The sequence below is a fragment of the Petromyzon marinus genome, chromosome 32, assembly GCF_048934315.1.
Source record: "Petromyzon marinus isolate PM22_M1 ecotype Great Lakes invasive population chromosome 32, UKy_Petmar_22M1.pri1.0, whole genome shotgun sequence".
Taxonomy (NCBI): Eukaryota; Metazoa; Chordata; class Hyperoartia; order Petromyzontiformes; family Petromyzontidae; genus Petromyzon; species Petromyzon marinus.
In genome coordinates, this window is record NC_133698.1 from 1,193,814 (window position 1) to 1,214,304 (window position 20,491).

Below are 20,491 nucleotides of genomic sequence, written 5' to 3' on the forward strand. Positions count from 1 at the left end.
AAAACGTCTCTTCTTGTTATTTTGGTGGCCGAACCCCGTTGCAATGGGACGATAATGACTCGTTTGTTGACAGACTGAGCGGGATCGTTGAGAACGTGGGAAGAGAGCGAATTTCCCGCGTCTTCAACCGGACGCGTTGCTGATCCTCTGCGCTCGGAGGGCAAAGTGGGAGCGGTCGTGTAAAAGCGCGGGGCAATCGCGCACAGCGGCTCGCGACAACGTTGGGGCAAACAGGAGCCGTGGCAGCGTCGTCTGCGGCGTGTCCGTGGGATCGCTTCTCCAGCAGGGCCACTGCCGTGATCGCGTGACGGACTGTGGCTTCGCGTCGTGTACACAACTCACGACACGCGGGAGTTCGAACGCCACCATCGCCCCGCTTCCTACCATCTCTGAGTCACTGCAATCAGGGAATTGCCATCGCTGGTGGCATGATACTGTTGCCGGTGGCATGCGACTTCTGTTGGTGGCATGCTGTCCGCACGTAGGTATATGCGCGTCATCCTTTCTGCGTTCACGCACTCAGTAACTCGCGAACTCACCAACTCGTTCACCCAATCACCCACTCACTCACGCAATCAGCTTGCTCACTCACCCACTCGCTCACCCACTCGCTCACTCACTCGCCCACTCACTCACCCACTCGCTCACTCACTCGCCCACTCACTCACCCACTCGCTCACCCACTCGCCCACTCACTCACCCACTCGCTCACTTACTCGCCCACTCACTCACCCACTCGCTCACCCACTCGCCCACTCACTCACCCACTCGCTCACTCACTCGCCCACTCACTCGTCCACTCACTCACCCACTCGTCCACTCACTCTTTGATCACCACTACTGCCGTGGCCACTGTTGCAGGGAACTTAACTCGATGATCACTCTGCCCGTGTTGAGGACAGCTCCCGGATGTGTTCAACCACCACCACCACAGCACTGCAGGTCACAAGAACTCACCCACCCACTCACTCACCCACTCGCTCACCCACTCGCTCACCCTCCCACTCGCTCACCCTCCCACCCGCTCACCCTCCCACCCGCTCACCCTCCCACCCGCTCACCCTCCCACCCGCTCACCCTCCCACCCGCTCACCCGCTCACCCTCTCACCCGCTCACCCTCCCACCCGCTCACCCTCCCACCCACCACACCGCAGGGTCCTCACCACTTCTCTTTCTGCTTCTCCCCCCGTGCACCAACCGGCGGCAGCCCCTGAGTGGGGGCGAGGCCGCCAGGGCCCCTCGCGGGCCTCCCCCCCCCCCTCCCCCAGCCGAGACAGAGACGACCCCCGCCGGCTTGCGTCTACCCCCCCCCCCCCCACGTCACGACACCGAGAACCGGGCCCCCTCCACCGCCTCCGGGCGGACCCCGTGTGCCGCCAACCCCGCCCCGGGTCAGCGATTGCGCCCCCCCCTCCCCCCCTCCCCGCGTGTTGTTCGGTGTGATGTCCGACGTTCTGCTCCTAGTGCTGGAAGCTCCTTTCGGGGATTGCACAATAGATGTGTGCTATGCGCACACACACACGTGTGTGTGTGTGTGTGCTACACATAGCACGTGTAGCACACACGTGTAGCACACACACGTGTGTGTGTGTGCACAGACGTTTGTGCGCACACACACGTGGTTCCCTCGCGTGTGAGCGTGTATTTGTGAGTGCGTGTATGGACCTATATTCAACTTCGTTCGCACCGTACGTAGCCAAACTGCGCTAATTGTAGGTACGGGGCAGCGAAAAGAAACTAAACGCAAAAAGCAGTTCGAACGAAATTCGTTTTTAGTCTCGATGCTTTAAACATGCAGAGGTCCAGTGGCTTCCTGAGTTGATGTAAGTATGAGTCTGAGTGAGTGTGTGTGTGTCTGATGAGGACAAGTGTGGGTGTGGCTCTGTGTGAGTCTTGGTGTGAGTCTGTGTGAATCTGAGTGCTAGTCTGTGTGTGAGTCTGAGTGTGAGTCTGTGTGTGAGTCTGTGTGTGTGTGTGAGTGTGAGTCTGAGTGTGAGTGTGAGTCTGAGTGTGAGTCTGTGTGCGAGTCTGTGTGTAAGTGTGAGTCTGTGTGTGAGTCTGAGTGTGAGTCTGTGTGCGAGTCTGTGTGTAAGTGTGAGTCTGTGTGTGAGTGTGAGTCTGTGTGTGAGTGTGAGTCTGTGTGCGAGTGTGAGTCTGTGTGTGAGTCTGTGTGTGAGTCTGTGTGTGGGTGTGAGTCTGAGTGTGAGTCTGTGTGTGAGTCTGTGTCTGAGTGTGAGTCTGTGTGTGTGAGTCTGTGTGTGTGTCTGTGTGAGTGTGAGTCTGTGTGAGTGTGAGTCTGTGTGTGAGTCTGAGTGTGAGTCTGTGTGTGAGTCTGTGTGTGAGTGTGAGTCTGAGTGTGAGTGTGAGTCTGTGCGTGAGTCTGTGTGTGAGTCTGTGCGTGAGTCTGTGTGTGAGTCTGTGTGTGAGTGTGAGTCTGTGTGTGAGTGTGAGTCTGTGTGTGAGTGTGAGTCTGTGTGTGAGTCTGTGTGTGAGTCTGTGTGTGGGTGTGAGTCTGTGTGTGGGTGTGAGTCTGTGTGTGAGTCTGTGTGTGAGTCTGTGTGTGGGTGTGAGTCTGAGTGTGAGTCTGTGTGTGAGTCTGTGTGTGAGTCTGTGTGTGAGTGTGAGTCTGTGTGTGAGTCTGAGTGTGAGTCTGTGTGTGAGTGTGAATCTGTGTGTGAGTCTGTGTGTGAGTCTGAGTGTGAGTCTGTGTGTGAGTCTGTGTGTGAGTCTGTGTGTGAGTCTGTGTGTGAGTGTGAGTCTGTGTGTGAGTGTGAGTCTGTGTGTGAGTGTGAGTCTGTGTGAGTGAGTCTGAGTGTGAGTCTGTGTGTGAGTGTGAGTCTGTGTGAGTGTGAGTCTGTGTGTGAGTGTGAGTCTGTGTGTGAGTCTGTGTGTGAGTCTGAGTCTGTGTGTGAGTCTGTGTGTGAGTGTGAGTCTGTGTGTGAGTCTGTGTGTGAGTCTGTGTGTGAGTCTGTGTCTGAGTGTGAGTCTGTGTCTGAGTGTGAGTCTGTGTCTGAGTGTGTCTGTGTGTGAGTGTGAGTCTGTGTGTGAGTGTGAGTCTGTGTGAGTGTGAGTCTGTGTGAGTGTGAGTCTGTGTGCGAGTGTGAGTCTGTGTAAGTGTGAGTCTGTGTAAGTGTGAGTCTGTGTGAGTCTGTGTGTGAGTGTGAGTCTGTGTGCGAGTCTGTGTGAGTATGAGTGTGAGTCTGTGTGAGTCTGTGTGTGAGTGTGAGTCTGTGTGAGTCTGTGTGTGTGAGTGTGAGTCTGTGTGTGAGTGTGAGTCTGTGTAAGTGTGAGTCTGTGTGTGTGAGTGTGAGTCTGTGTGTGAGTGTGAGTCTGTGTGTGAGTGTGAGTCTGTGTGAGTGTGTCTGTGTGTGAGTGTGAGTCTGTGTGCGAGTCTCTTCCCTCCTCCCCCTCTCTGCTCCCCTCGCCTGCTGCACTGTCGCGTCCAGTGCCCCGCGCGCGCATCGAGGACCCCCCTCGTCCCCGCGGAACGGAGACCTCAAAGAGCGAACCGCGACACCTCCGCAGATTTGACGCCGCGGGTCGAGCAAGGAGGAGGAGGAGCAGTGGCGCAGTCGTTCGCGCGCCGGGGCTGGCGCGGGGGGTCGACGCGCGCAGTGGAGACTGAGAAAGCGGGAAACCCCGCAAACTCGCGAGCTACAGACTCCCCCCTGGCTCCCTCCCCCCTGGCTCTCTCTCCCCTGGCTCTCTCTCTCCCCCCTGGCTCTCTCCCCTGGCTCTCTCTCCCCCCTGGCTCTCTCTCCCCCCTGGCTCCCTCCTCCCTGGCTCTCTCTCCCCTGGCTCTCTCTCCCCCCTGGCTCCCTCCTCCCTGGCTCTCTCTCGCCCCTGGCTCTCTCGCCCCTGGCTCTCTCGCCCCTGGCTCTCTCCCCCCTGGCTCTCTCTCCCCCCTGGCTCTCTCTCCCCCCTGGCTCTCTCCCCCCTGGCTCTCTCTCCCCCCTGGCTCTCTCTCTCACCCCTGGCTCTCTCTCCCCCCTGGCTCTCTCCCCTGGCTCTCTCTCTCCCCTGGCTCTCTCTCTCTCTCTCTCCCCTGGCTCTCTCCCCCTGGCTCGCTCTCTCTCTCTCTCCCCTGGCTCTCTCTCTCCCCCCTGGCTCTCTCTCCCCTGGCTCTCTCTCCCCCCTGGCTCTCTCTCCCCCCTGGCTCTCTCCCCCCTGGCTCTCTCTCTCCCTGGCTCTCTCTCCCCCCTGGCTCTCTCCCCCCTGGCTCTCTCTCTCCCCCCTGGCTCTCTCCCCCCTGGCTCTCTCTCTCCCCCCTGGCTCTCTCCCCCCTGGCTCTCTCTCTCCCCCCTGGCTCTCTCCCCCCTGGCTCTCTCTCTCCCCCCTGGCTCTCCCCCCTGGCTCTCTCTCCCCCCTGGCTCTCTCCCCCCTGGCTCTCTCTCTCCCCCCTGGCTCTCTCTCTCCCCCCTGGCTCTCTCCCCTGGCTCTCTCTCTCCCCTGGCTCTCTCTCTCTCTCTCTCCCCTGGCTCTCTCTCTCCCTTGGCTCTCTCCCCCTGGCTCGCTCTCTCTCTCTCTCCCCTGGCTCTCTCTCTTCCCCCTGGCTCTCTCTCCCCTGGCTCTCTCGCCTCTGGCTCTCTCGCCCCTGGCTCTCTCCCCCCTGGCTCTCTCGCCCCTGGCTCTCTCGCCCCTGGCTCTCTCGCCCCTGGCTCTCTCGCCCCTGGCTCTCTCCCCCTGGCTCTCTCTCCCCCCTGGCTCTCTCTCCCCCCTGGCTCTCTCTCCCCCCTGGCTCTCTCTCCCCCCTGGCTCTCTCCCCCCTGGCTCTCTCCCCCCCCCTGGCTCTCTCTCCCCCCTGGCTCTCTCTCCCCCCTGGCTCTCTCTCCCCCCTGGCTCTCTCCCCCCTGGCTCTCTCCCCCCTGGCTCTCTCTCCCCCCTGGCTCTCTCCCCCCTGGCTCTCTCTCTCCCCCCTGGCTCTCTCTCTCCCCCCTGGCTCTCTCCCCTGGCTCTCTCTCTCCCCTGGCTCTCTCTCTCTCCCCTGGCTCTCTCCCCCTGGCTCGCTCTCTCTCTCTCTCTCCCCTGGCTCTCTCTCTCCCCCCTGGCTCTCTCTCCCCTGGCTCTCTCTCTCCCCCCTGGCTCTCTCTCTCCTGGCTCTCTCTCCCCTGGCTCTTTCTCTCTCTCTCCCCCCTGGCTCTCTCTCTCTCCCTGGCTCTCTCTCCCCCCTGGCTCTCTCCCCCCTGGCTCTCTCCCCCCTGGCTCTCTCTCTCCCCCCTGGCTCTCTCCCCTGGCTGTCTCTCCCCCCTGGCTCTCTCTCCCCCCTGGCTCTCTCCCCCCTGGCTCTCTCCCCCCTGGCTCTCTCTCTCCCCCCTGGCTCTCTCTCTCCCCCCTGGCTCTCTCTCTCTCCCTGGCTCTCTCTCCCCCCTGGCTCTCTCCCCCCTGGCTCTCTCTCTCCCCCCTGGCTCTCTCCCCTGGCTGTCTCTCCCCCTGGCTCTCTCTCCCCCCTGGCTCTCTCCCCCCTGGCTCTCTCTCTCCCCCCTGGCTCTCTCTCTCCCCCCTGGCTCTCTCTCTCCCCCCTGGCTCTCTCTCTCCCCCCTGGCTCTCTCTCTCCCCCCTGGCTCTCTCCCCTGGCTCTCTCTCTCCCCTGGCTCTCTCTCTCTCTCTCCCCTGGCTCTCTCTCTCCCTTGGCTCTCTCCCCCTGGCTCGCTCTCTCTCTCTCCCCTGGCTCTCTCTCTCCCCCCTGGCTCTCTCTCCCCTGGCTCTCTCTCCCCCCTGGCTCTCTCTCCCCTGGCTCTCTCTCCCCTGGCTCTCTCTCCCCTGGCTCTCTCTCCCCTGGCTCTTTCTCTCCCTGGCTCTCTCTCCCCCCTGGCTCTCTCCCCCCTGGCTCTCTCTCTCCCCCCTGGCTCTCTCCCCTGGCTGTCTCTCCCCCCTGGCTCTCTCTCCCCCCTGGCTCTCTCTCCCCCCTGGCTCTCTCTCCCCCCTGGCTCTCTCTCCCCCCTGGCTCTCTCTCCCCTGGCTCCGCATCGCCCCCTCCCCACACCGCGTCCACACGACCGGTGCAGCGCGTTCGACAACAGCGACACAGGCGACGTGTATCGCTGTTGGGAAGTGTTAGACGTGTACTATAGACGTGTACTATAGACGTGTACTATAGACGTGCACTATAGACGTGCACTATAGACGTGTACTATAGACGTGTACTATAGACGTGTACTATAGACGTGCACTATAGACGTGTACTATAGACGTGTGATATAGACGTGTACTAGAGACGTGTGATATAGACGTGTACTATAGACGTGTACTATAGACGTGTACTATAGACGTGTACTATAGACGTGTGATATAGACGTGTGATATAGACGTGTGATATAGACGTGTGATATAGACGTGTACTATAGACGTGTACTATAGACGTGTGATATAGACGTGTACTATAGACGTGTACTATAGACGTGTACTATAGACGTGTACTATAGACGTGTACTATAGACGTGCACTATAGACGTGCACTATAGACGTGCACTATAGACGTGCACTATAGACGTGTACTATAGACGTGCACTATAGACGTGCACTATAGACGTGCACTATAGACGTGTACTATAGACGTGTACTATAGACGTGTGATATAGACGTGTGATATAGACGTGTACTATAGACGTGTACTATAGACGTGTACTATAGACGTGTACTATAGACGTGTGATATAGACGTGTGATATAGACGTGTACTATAGACGTGTACTATAGACGTGTGATATAGACGTGTGATATAGACGTGTACTATAGACGTGTACTATAGACGTGCACTATAGACGTGCACTATAGACGTGCACTATAGACGTGCACTATAGACGTGCACTATAGACGTGTACTATAGACGTGTGATATAGACGTGTGATATAGACGTGTGATATAGACATGTACTATAGACGTGTACTATAGACGTGTACTATAGACGTGTGATATAGACGTGTGATATAGACGTGTACTATAGACGTGTACTATAGACGTGTACTATAGACGTGTACTATAGGAATGTACTATAGACGTGTGATATGGACGTGTACTATAGACGTGTACTATAGACGTGTACTATAGACGTGTGATATAGACGTGTACTATAGACGTGTACTATAGACGTGTGATATAGACGTGTACTATAGACGTGTACTATAGACGTGTACTATAGACGTGTGATATAGACGTGTACTATAGACGTGTACTATAGACGTGTGATATAGACGTGTACTATAGACGTGTACTATAGACGTGTGATATAGACGTGTGATATAGACGTGTACTATAGACGTGTACTATAGACGTGTACTATAGACGTGTGATATAGACGTGTACTATAGACGTGTACTATAGACGTGTACTATAGACGTGTACTATAGACGTGTACTATAGACGTGTGATATAGACGTGTACTATAGACGTGTACTATAGGAATGTACTATAGACGTGTGATATAGACGTGTACTATAGACGTGTACTATAGACGTGTACTATAGACGTGTGATATAGACGTGTGATATAGACGTGTGATATAGACGTGTACTATAGACGTGTACTATAGACGTGTACTATAGACGTGTACTATAGACGTGTGATATAGACGTGTGATATAGACGTGTACTATAGACATGTACTATAGGAATGTACTATAGACGTGTGATATGGACGTGTACTATAGACGTGTGATATAGACGTGTACTATAGACGTGTGATATAGACGTGTACTATAGACGTGTACTATAGACGTGTGATATAGACGTGTGATATAGACGTATGATATAGACGTGTGATATAGACGTGTACTATAGACGTGTACTATAGACGTGTGATATAGACGTGTACTATAGACGTATACTATAGACGTGTACTATAGACGTGTACTATAGACGTGTGATATAGACGTGTGATATAGACGTGTACTATAGACGTGTGATATAGACGTGTGATATAGACGTGTACTATAGACGTGTACTATAGACGTGCACTATAGACGTGCACTATAGACGTGTACTATAGACGTGTACTATAGACGTGTACTATAGACGTGTGATATAGACGTGTGATATAGACGTGTGATATAGACATGTACTATAGACGTGTACTATAGACGTGTGATATAGACGTGTGATATAGACGTGTACTATAGACGTGTACTATAGACGTGTACTATAGGAATGTACTATAGACGTGTGATATGGACGTGTACTATAGACGTGTACTATAGACGTGTACTATAGACGTGTGATATAGACGTGTACTATAGACGTGTACTATAGACATGTACTATAGACATGTACTATAGACGTGTACTATAGACGTGTACTATAGACGTGTACTATAGGAATGTACTATAGACGTGTGATATGGACGTGTACTATAGACGTGTACTATAGACGTGTACTATAGACGTGTGATATAGACGTGTACTATAGACGTGTACTATAGACGTGTGATATAGACGTGTACTATAGACGTGTACTATAGACGTGTACTATAGACGTGTACTATAGACGTGTGATATAGACGTGTACTATAGACGTGTACTATAGACGTGTACTATAGAGGTGTGATATAGACGTGTACTATAGACGTGTACTATAGACGTGTGATATAGACGTGTACTATAGACGTGTACTATAGACGTGTGATATAGACGTGTGATATAGACGTGTGATATAGACGTGTGATATAGACGTGTACTATAGACGTGTACTATAGACGTGTACTATAGACGTGTGATATAGACGTGTACTATAGACGTGTACTATAGACGTGTGATATAGACGTGTACTATAGACGTGTGATATAGACGTGTACTATAGACGTCTACTATAGACGTGTACTATAGGAATGTACTATAGGAATGTACTATAGACGTGTACTATAGACGTGTGATATAGACGTGTGATAGACGTGTGATATAGACGTGTACTATAGACGTGTACTATAGACGTGTGATATAGACGTGTACTATAGACGTGTACTATAGACGTGTACTATAGACGTGTACTATAGACGTGTGATATAGACGTGTACTATAGACGTGTGATATAGACGTGTGATATAGACGTGTACTATAGACATGTAATATAGGAATGTACTATAGACGTGTGATATGGATGTGTACTATAGACGTGTGATATAGACGTGTACTATAGACGTGTGATATAGACGTGTACTATAGACGTGTACTATAGACGTGTACTATAGACGTGTGATATAGACGTGTGATATAGACGTGTGATATAGACGTGTACTATAGACGTGTACTATAGACGTGTACTATAGACGTGTGATAAAGACGTGTACTATAGACGTGTACTATAGACGTGTGATATAGACGTGTACTATAGACGTGTACTATAGACGTGTGATATAGACCTGTACTATAGACGTGTACTATAGACGTGCACTATAGACATGTACTATAGACGTGTACTATAGACGTGTGATATAGACGTGTGATATAGACGTGTGATATAGACGTGTACTATAGGAATGTACTATAGGAATGTACTATAGACGTGTACTATAGACGTGTACTATAGACGTGTGATAGACGTGTGATAAAGACGTGTGATATAGACGTGTACTATAGACGTGTACTATAGACGTGTATTATAGGAGTGTACTATAGACGTGTACTATAGACGTGTGATATAGACGTGTGCTATAGACGTGTACTATAGACGTGTACTATAGACGTGTACTATAAGAGTGTACTATAGACGTGTACTATAGACGTGTACTATAGACGTGTACTATAGACATGTACTATAGACGTGTACTAAAGACGTGTACTATAGACGTGTACTATAGACGTGTACTATAGACGTGTGATATAGACGTGTACTATAGACGTGTACTATAGACGTGCACTATAGATGTGTACTATAGACGTGTACTATAGACGTGTACTATTGATTGCACACATTCACTCCAGGCTCCTCGAGAAGCACGTGACAGACTGTGACATCGATACGCAAGATCGATCACTACACAAAACACACACACACTATAGACACAAACAAACACACGCTATAGACACACACCCACACGCTATAGACACACACCCACACGCTATAGACACACACCCACACGCTATAGACACACACCCACACGCTATAGACACACACACACGCTATAGACACACACACACGCTATAGACACACACACACGCTATAGACACACACACACGCTATAGACACACACACACGCTATAGATACACACACAAACACTATTGACACACACACACTATTGACACACACACACTATAGACACACACACACTATAGACACACACACACTATAGACACACACACACTATAGACACACAAACTATAGACACACACACACTATAGACACACACACACTATAGACACACACACACTATAGACACACACACACACACTATAGACACACACACACACTATAGACACACACACACTATAGACACACACACACTATAGACACACACACACACACTATAGACAAACACACACTATAGACAAACACACACACCATAGACACACATATACTATAGGCACACTATAAACACACACTATAGACACACACACACTATAGACACACTATAGACACAGACACACTATAGACACAGACACACACTATAGACACAGACACACTATAGACACAGACACACACTATAGACACACTATAGACACACACACACTATAGACACACTATAGACACACACACTATAGACACACTATAGACACACACACACACTATAGACACACTATAGACACTATAGACACACACACTATAGACACACTATAGACACTATAGACACACACACTATAGACACACACACTATAGACACACACACTATAGACACACACACACACTATAGACACACACACACACTATAGACACACTATAGACACACTATAGACACACTATAGACACACACACACTATAGACACACTATAGACACACACACACAATAGACACACTATAGACACACACACACACTATAGACACACTATAGACACACACACACTATAGACACACTATAGACTCACACACACACTATAGACACACTATAGACTCACACACTATAGACACTATACACACACACTATAGACACACACACACTCTATAGACACACTATAGACACACACACTATAGACACACACACTATAGACACACTATAGACACACACACTATAGACACACTATAGACACACACACTATAGACACACTATAGACACACACACTATAGACACACTATAGACACACACACTATAGACACACACACTATAGACACACTATAGACACACACTATAGACACACTATTGACACACACTATAGACACACTATAGACACACACACACTATAGAAACACTATAGACACACACACACACACTATAGACACACTATAGACACACACACACACACTATAGACACACTATAGGCACACACACACTATAGACACACTATAGACACACACACACTATAGACACACTATAGACACACACACACTATAGACACACACACTATAGACACACTATAGACACACACACACACTATAGACACACTATAGCCACACAAACACTATAGACACACTATAGCCACACACACACTATAGACACACTATAGCCACACACACACACTATAGACACACTATAGCCACACACACACTATAGACACACTATAGACACACACACACTATAGACACACTATAGACACACACACACTATAGACACACTATAGACACACACACACACTATAGACACACTATAGACACACACACACAATATAGACACACTATAGACACACACACACTATAGACACACTATAGACACACACTATATAGACACACTATAGACACACACACACACTATAGACACACTATAGACACACACTATAGACACACTATAGACACACACACACACTATAGACACACACACACACTATAGACACACTATAGACACACACACACTATAGACATACACACACTATAGACACACACACACTATAGACACACACACACATTATAGACACACACACTATAGACACACTATAGACACACTATAGACACACACACTATAGACACACTATAGACACACTATAGACACACACACACTATAGACACACTATAGACACACACACACTATAGACACACACACTATAGACACACACACTATAGACACACTATAGACACACACACACTATAGACACTATAGACACACACTATAGACACACTATAGACACACACACACTATAGACACACACACTATATAAACACACACACACTATAGACACACACACACTATAGACACACTATAGACACACACACACTATAGACACACTATAGACACACACACACACACTATAGACACACTATAGACACACACACACACACACTATAGACACACTATAGACACACACACACTATAGACACACTATAGACACACACACACTATAGACACACTATAGACACACACACACTATAGACACACTATAGACACACACACACTATAGACACACTATAGACACACACACACTATAGACACACTATAGACACACACACACTATAGACACACACACACTATAGACACACTATAGACACACACACACACTATAGACACACTATAGACACACACTATAGACACTATAGACACACACTATAGACACACACACACTATATATACACACACACACTATAGACACACACACTATAGACACACACACACTATAGACACACACACACTATAGACATACACACTATAGACCCACACACACACTATAGACCCACACACACACTATAGACCCACACACACACAATATAGACACACACACAATATAGACACACACACACAATATAGACACACACACACTATAGACACACACACACTATAGACACACACACACTATAGACACACACACACTATAGACACACACACACACTATAGACACACACACACACACTATACACACACTATAGACACACACACTACAGACACACACTATAGACACACACACACTATAGACACACACACACACACTATAGACACACACTATAGACACACACACTATACATACACTATAGACACACACACTATACATACACTATAGACACACACACTATACACACACTATAGACACACACACTATACACACTATAGACACACACACTATACACACTATAGACACACACACTATACACACTATAGACACACACACTATACACACTATAGACACACACACACTATACACACACTATACACACACTACAGACACACACACACTACACACACTTTAGACACACACACACTATAGACACTATAGACACACACTATAGACACACACACTATAGACACACACACACTATAGACACACACACTATATAAACACACACACACTATAGACACACACACACTATAGACACACTATAGACACACACACACTATAGACACACTATAGACACAGACACACTATAGACACACACACACTATAGACACACACACACACACTATAGACACACTATAGACACACACACACTATACACACACTATACACACACTACAGACACACACACACTACACACACTATAGACACACACACACTATAGACACTATAGACACACACTATAGACACACACACTATAGACACACACACACTATAGACACACACACTATATAAACACACACACACTATAGACACACACACACACTATAGACACACACACACTATAGACACACTATAGACACACACACACTATAGACACACTATAGACACACACACACTATAGACACACTATAGACACACACACACTATAGACACACTATAGACACACACACACACTATAGACACACTATAGACACACACACACTATAGACACACTATAGACACACACACTATAGACACACTATAGACACACACACACTATAGACACACTATAGACACACACACACTATAGACACACACACACACACACTATAGACACACTATAGACACACACACACTATAGACACACTATAGACACACACTATAGACACTATAGACACACACTATAGACACACACACACTATATATACACACACACACTATATATACACACACACACTATAGACACACACACTATAGACACACACACACTATAGACATACACACTATAGACCCACACACACACTGTAGACCCACACACACACTATAGACCCACACACACACAATATAGACACACACACAATATAGACACACACACAATATAGACACACACACAATATAGACACACACACAATATAGACACACACACACTATAGACACACACACACTATAGACACACACACACTATAGACACACACACACACACTATAGACACACACACACTATAGACACACACACACACACTATAGACACACACACACTATAGACACACACACACACACTATACACACACTATAGACACACACACACTATAGACACACACACACACTATAGACACACACACACACACTATACATACACTATAGACACACACACTATACATACACTATAGACACACACACTATACATACACTATAGACACACACACTATACACACACTATAGACACACACACTATACACACTATAGACACACACACTATACACACTATAGACACACACACTATACACACTATATACACACACACACTATACACACACTATACACACACTATACACACACTATACACACACACACTATAGACACACACACACTATAGACACACACACACACACTATAGACACACTATAGACACACACACACTATACACACACTACACACACACACTATACACTATACACACACTACACACACACTATAGACATACACTACACACACACTATAGACACACTACACACACACACTACACACACTATATACACACTATACACACACACTACACACACTACACACACTATAGACACACACACACACACACTATACACTACACACTATAGACATACACACACTATACACACTATACACACACACTATAGACACACACTATACACTATACACTACACACACTACACACACACCTCGTGAGTGCCCACGTGTTGCGCGCTCCGCACTCGTCCCACCTGAGTGAGCGACCGCGCCGGCTCCTGGACCCGAGTCCCTCCTCCCGTGACTCCGTCTCCCGTGACTCCGTCTCCCCGTGACTCCGTCTCCCGTGACTCCGTCTCCCGTGACTCCGTCTCCCGTGACTCCGTCTCCCGTGACTCCGTCTCCCGTGACTCTCGACTCGTGTTCCGTGTCTCCGTGTCTCCGTCTCCCGTGTCTCCGTCTCCCGTGTCTCTCGACTCGTCTCCCGTGACTCCGTCTCCCGTGTCTCGTGTCTCCGTGTCCCGTGTCTCCGTCTCCCGTGTCTCTCGACTCGTGTCCCGCGTCTCCACGGCTGTGCCGAGCGCCTCACAGCACGACACTTCTCCTCGCCCTATCTGCGAGTCTCCGTCTCCTCCTCCTCGCCCTGCTCCCTCCGTCTCCTCCTCCTGCTCCCTCCCTCCGTCTCCTCCTCCTCCTGCTGCTCCCTCCCTGTTTTATTCCGCCCGGCATCCGGCCCAGACTCAGCTCACGGGGAGGAGGTTGGGGGGAGTGAAGGGGAAGAGGAGGGGGAGGGGTGCTGCTGCTGCTGATGATGATGAGACGCGCTCACGCACGACGCTAATGGAGGTGGTGACCTCGTGGTTATCTTCATCAGCAGATCGGCGCGGGGGGGGGGGTAGAGGTCCCGACTCTCGACTCGCTCACGACATCGTGACTCGACTCGGGGCACGCACGCGCCGCGACACGATCCCACTCGCTCACCCACCCAGCCATTCCACACTCACTCACCCACCCACCCACTCGCTCGCTCACCCACCCACTCACCCAACCCACTCACCCAACCCACTCACCCAACCCACTCACCCAACCCACTCACCCAACCCACTCACCCAACCCACTCACCCAACCCACTCACCCAACCCACTCACCCAACCCACTCACCCAACCCACTCACCCAACCCACTCACCCAACCCACTCACCCAACCCACTCACCCACCCACTCACCCAACCCACTCACCCAACCCACTCACCCAACCCACTCACCCAACCCACTCACCCAACCCACTCACCCAACCCACTCACCCAACCCACTCACCCAACCCACTCACCCAACCCACTCACCCAACCCACTCACCCAACCCACTCACCCAACCCACTCACCCAACCCACTCACCCAACCCACTCACTCACCCACCCACCCACTCACCCACCCACCCACCCACTCACCCACCCACCCACCCACTCACCCACCCACCCACCCACCCACTCACCCACCCACCCACCCACTCACCCACCCACCCACCCACTCACCCACCCACCCACCCACCCACCACCCACTCACCCACCCACCCACTCACCCACCCACCCACCCACGACACGATACCACTCGCTCACCCAACCCAGCCACCCACCCCACTTACCCACTTACCCACCCACCCACTCCTCACTCACCCGCCCACCCACTCCTCACTCGCTCGCTCACCCACTCACACCAGCCACTCCTCACTCGCCCACTCACCCACCCACCCACCCACCCACTCACCCACCCACCCACCCACCACTCACCCACCCACTCACCCACCCACTCACCCACCCACTCACCCACCCCCACACCCACCCACTCACCCACCCACTCACCCACCCACTCACCCACCCACTCACCCACCCACTCACCCACCCACTCACCCACCCACTCACCACCCACTCACCCACCCACTCACCCACCCACTCACCCACCCACTCACCCACCCACTCACCCACCCACTCACCCACCCACTCACCCACCCACTCACCCACCCACTCACCCACCCACTCACCCACCCACTCACCCACCCACTCCCCACCCACTCACCCACCCACTCACCCACTCACCACTCACCCACCCACTCACCACCCACCCACTCACCCACTCACCCACTCACCCACCCACTCACCCACCCACTCACCCACCCACTCACCCACCCACTCACCCACCCACTCACCCACCCACTCACCCACCCACTCACCCACCCACTCACCCACCCACTCACCCACCCACTCACCCACCCACTCACCCACCCACTCACCCACCCACTCACCCACCCACTCACCCACCCACTCACCCACCCACTCACCCACCCACTCACCCACCCACTCACCCACCCACTCACCCACCCACTCACCCACCCACTCACCCACCACTCACCCACCCACTCACCCACCCACTCACCCACCCACTCACCCACCCACTCACCCACCCACTCACCCACCCACTCACCCACCCACTCACCCACCCACTCACCCACCCACTCACCCACCCACCCACTCACCCACCCACCCACTCACCCACCCACTCACCCACTCACCCACTCACCCACCCACTCACCCAAGACAAAGACAAAGATCCCCCGTATATCCTTAACAGACCGTTGGGGCAAGTGCTGTTCACGAACATCTATGAAAGCGTGCACGACAAACGAGGGGGTGGGTGGCCATCACTACTCCCTGCCGCATTTGTCTCCCTGCTGACGATATTTACACACCGTACCAGGGACTCATTTGAGGCTGAGTCGACCTAGGGGAGGTCCAGTATGGGTTCAGATAATCGTCACTGGTGTTGGCCGTGAGGGGGGATCGAACTCGAGTCGCCGGGTTTGTAGCACGGCGTGCTAACCGCTACACTACCACTCACTGACCCACCCACTGACTCACTCACCCACCCACTCGCTCACGCACCCACTCACTCACTCACCCACCCACTCCTGACTCACTCACCCACCCACTGCACCACTCACTCACACACACCCACCCACGTACTCACCCACCCACGTACTCACTCACCCACCCACTCACTCACGCACCCACCCACTCACCCACCCACTCCTGACTCACTCACCCACCCACTGCACCACTCACACACTCACACACCCACCCACGTACTCACTCACCCACTTATTCACTTGCTAACTCACTCACCCACTCACTCACTCACCCACCCACTCGCCCATAATCCACTCGTTCACTCATCCATTCACTCCCTAATTAAATAATCAATTCCTTCACTAATTTGCTCACTCGTTAACTCACTTGTTCAGTCACTCATCTATTCACTAACTAAACCACTCCTCATTCATCCACTCACTGAGTCACTCACTAATCCACTAACCAATTCACTCATCCGCACACTAATCACTCACTCGTTCACTCAATCATCCATTTAATCATCCACTCATACACTAATTCAATCACTCATTCACTCATCCACTGACTCATTCACTTACTCGTTTACTCAATAATCCATTCATTCACGCATACACTCACGCATTCACTCACTCGTTCACTCACTCATCAGTTAACTTATCCACTAATTCACTCATCCACTCACATGTTCACCCAATCATACATTCTTTCACTCATTTACTTACGTATTCACTCACTCGTCCATCCACTCATCCATTCACTCACCCACTCACTCATTCACTCGTTAACTCACCAATTCGATCACTCATCCATTCACTCATGCATCCGCTCGTTCACTGATTCATTCACTCAGGCACTTACGCATTCACTCACTCATTTGTTCGCTCATCCACTCACTCATTCACTCACTTGTTCACACACTCGTTCACTCAATCATCCATTCATTTACTCAAGAACTCACTCATTCACTCACTTATCCACTCACTCATTCACTCACTTATTCACTTACTGGTTCACTTACTCATTCACTCATTGGTTCACACACTCATCCATTCTCTCATACATCCACTCGTTCACTGATTCATTCACTCAGGCACTTACGCATTCACTCACTCATTTGTTCGCTCATCCACTCATTCACTCACTGGTTCACACACTCGTTCACTAAATCATCCATTCATTTACTCATGAACTCACTCATTTGTTCGCTCATCCACTCACTCATTCAATGACTCATTCACTCACTGTTCACTCACTCATTCACTCACTGGTCCACACACTCGTTCACTCAATCATCCATTCATTTACTCATGAACTCACTCATTTACTCACTCATTCACTCACTCATTCATTCACTGGTTCACTCACTCATTCACTCACTGGTTCACACACGCATTCACTCACTGGTTCACACACTCATTCACTCACTGGACCACTCATTCACTCACTCGTTTACTCAATCATCCATTCACTTTCTCATCCATCTACTCACTTACCCACTGGTGTACTCATTCATCTATTAGCTCACTCCTCCATTCTCTACTCATCCGCTCGTTCCCTCACTCGTTCTCTCATTGATCCATTCAATTACTCATGCATCCACTCATTTTTTCTCTGATTCACTCGTCGATTCACTAACTCATTTGCTCACACTTTCACTCATAAATTGAAGAATTCACTCATTTATTCACTCGTTGACTCACTCACTGATTCATTCATCCCACTCACTCATCACTCACTCATTTAGTCACCCACTCATTCACTCAATCGTTTACTCGCTCGTCGCTCAATCATTCATGTCTCTCCGTGTCTCTTTCACACTCTCTCTCACACTCTCCCACTCTCTTTCACACTCTCTCACACTCTCCCCACTCTCTCCATCACTCTCCCCCACTCCTCTCACACTCTCCCCACTCTCTCTCTCACACTCTCCCCACTCTCTCCACTCTCTCTCACACTCTCTCTCACACTCTCCCCACTGTCTCTCACTCTCTCTCACCACTCTCCCCACTCTCTCTCTCACACTCTCCCCACTCTCTCTCACACTCTCTCTTCTCCTCTCTCCCCACTCTCTCTCCTCTCTCTCTCACACTCTCCACTGTCTCTCATACCTCTCTCACACTCTCCCCACTCTCTTCACATCTCTCACTCTCTCTCACACTCTCTCTCACACTCTCCCCACTCTCTCTCTCTCTCACACTCTCCCCACTCTCTCTCACACTCTCCCCACTCTCTCTCACACTCTCTCTCACACCTCCCCACTGCTCTCACACTCTCTCTCACTCTCTCCCCACTCTCTCTCACACTCTTCCCACCTCTCTCACACTCTCTCTCACACTCTCCCCACTCTCTCTCTCACACTCTCTCTCATCTCTCCCCCACTGTCTCTCATACTCTCTCTCACACTCTCCCCACTCTCTCTCTCACACTCTCCCCCTCTCTCTCTCTCACTCTCTCTCTCACACTCTCCCCACTCTCTCACTCTCTCTCTCTCTCTCTCTCACACTCTCCCACTCTCTCACTCTCTCTCACACTCTCCCCACATCTCTCACACTCTCCCCACTCTCTCACACTCTCTCACACTCTCCCCACTGTCTCTCATACTCTCTCACACTCTCTCTCACACTCTCCCCACTCTCTCTCACACTCTCTCTCACACTCTCCCCATTCTCTCTCTCCTCACACTCTCCCCCACCTCTCTCTCTCACACTCTCCCCACATCTCTCTCCACTCTCTCTCACACTCTCTCTCACACTCTCTCTCACTTTCCCCCCACTCTCTCTCTTCACACT

The 20,491-nt window shown here is 50.4% G+C and overlaps 1 protein-coding gene across 1 annotated transcript in view; it reads right to left on the reverse strand.

The window, feature by feature from the left end:
• LOC142929612 (uncharacterized) overlaps window positions 1–15,691 on the reverse strand; it is a 34,502-nt gene extending 18,811 nt beyond the window's left edge. The window contains exon 1 of the mRNA XM_076071206.1: window positions 15,055–15,691. The gene's annotated coding sequence lies outside the window, so the exon portion shown is untranslated. The remainder of the gene's footprint in view (window positions 1–15,054) is intronic.
• Window positions 15,692–20,491: the final 4,800 nt, after the last annotated feature.